The sequence below is a fragment of the Lucilia cuprina genome, chromosome 4, assembly GCF_022045245.1.
Source record: "Lucilia cuprina isolate Lc7/37 chromosome 4, ASM2204524v1, whole genome shotgun sequence".
Classification (NCBI taxonomy): Eukaryota; Metazoa; Arthropoda; class Insecta; order Diptera; family Calliphoridae; genus Lucilia; species Lucilia cuprina.
In genome coordinates, this window is record NC_060952.1 from 63,755,855 (window position 1) to 63,756,902 (window position 1,048).

The 1,048-nt window shown below is 23.0% G+C and overlaps 1 protein-coding gene across 1 annotated transcript in view; it reads left to right on the plus strand.

The window, feature by feature from the left end:
• Nucleotides 1–1,048, plus strand: part of LOC124419245 (cell adhesion molecule 4-like) — a 217,242-nt gene that overhangs the window by 18,111 nt on the left and 198,083 nt on the right. The gene's annotated exons all lie outside the window — the stretch shown is intronic.

The following is a 1,048-nucleotide window of genomic DNA, read 5'->3' on the forward strand; positions in this document are numbered from 1 at the left end:
TTATAGTAATTACTAATTCACCTAATCTTCTTTGATATATTTCAAATTCTAACTACATTCATTTTTATTGGCTAATTAAGAAATTATTCTGGTATAAACTGGCTTTTGTTAACCCTTTAACCGACTTGTTCGCAATTAATGTATATTATTAATTAATTTAATCTTAAAATTAACTATATTTTTTTTTTCTTTCAAAATTATTGTTTAAAATTAATTATTAAATAGATACGATATTCATTCTATTCCTAAAATAACGTAACTCTCAATATTAATCTGATCACTTATTTTTTTTCAAAATTCATTCTTTTTATAAATATTAAAATTATTGATAAAAAAATATCCATTTTATAAATAATATTAATATTTATAATACTTATTTATTTAATAAATAACTAAATTCTAACATAACTTTAATTTATATATTTTAATAATAATATCCCCTTTGAGCAGTAACAAAAATAAATATCTAACTCTCTAAGTCTAAAACTAATTCTCTTTGGTATACTAGAATCAGATGAGGGTACTTATTTTTTCAGCAAGCATCGAACTCTAGAAGGCCTTCCGGAATTTCGACGTAAAAATTGGTGAGTTACCCGAACATTTATAACTCTTTTCCATTATTTAAATTGTATAATTTTTATCAAATTATTTTCTTATTATATACCATAAATCATAAATGGTTGAGAATTTCTTAAGGAAAACTTTATATTTATTTTTATTAATGCTCTTAGCTTTATCTATTTATAAATCAATGTCAGAAAAATGTAAACTGAAAATCATCTAGAAGTTGTAAATTTAAAAGTAATTTAAAATGAATAATTTCCTTCAATAAACGAATTAATGAATATTTAAAAATGGCCTAACTGTGTTTAATGCTTTTCTAAAGGTTTGGTAATAGTTTAGATGTCTGTTTAGGGGTTCTCGAAAAACTATTTGGTCACTAGGACATAGGTTGTGGTAGGGTTATGAGACCAACTTGTCAATAACACCTGACAAGGACTTTTACATTGGGTCAAATGTTAAGTGAATAATATAAGTCTTTTGTTAT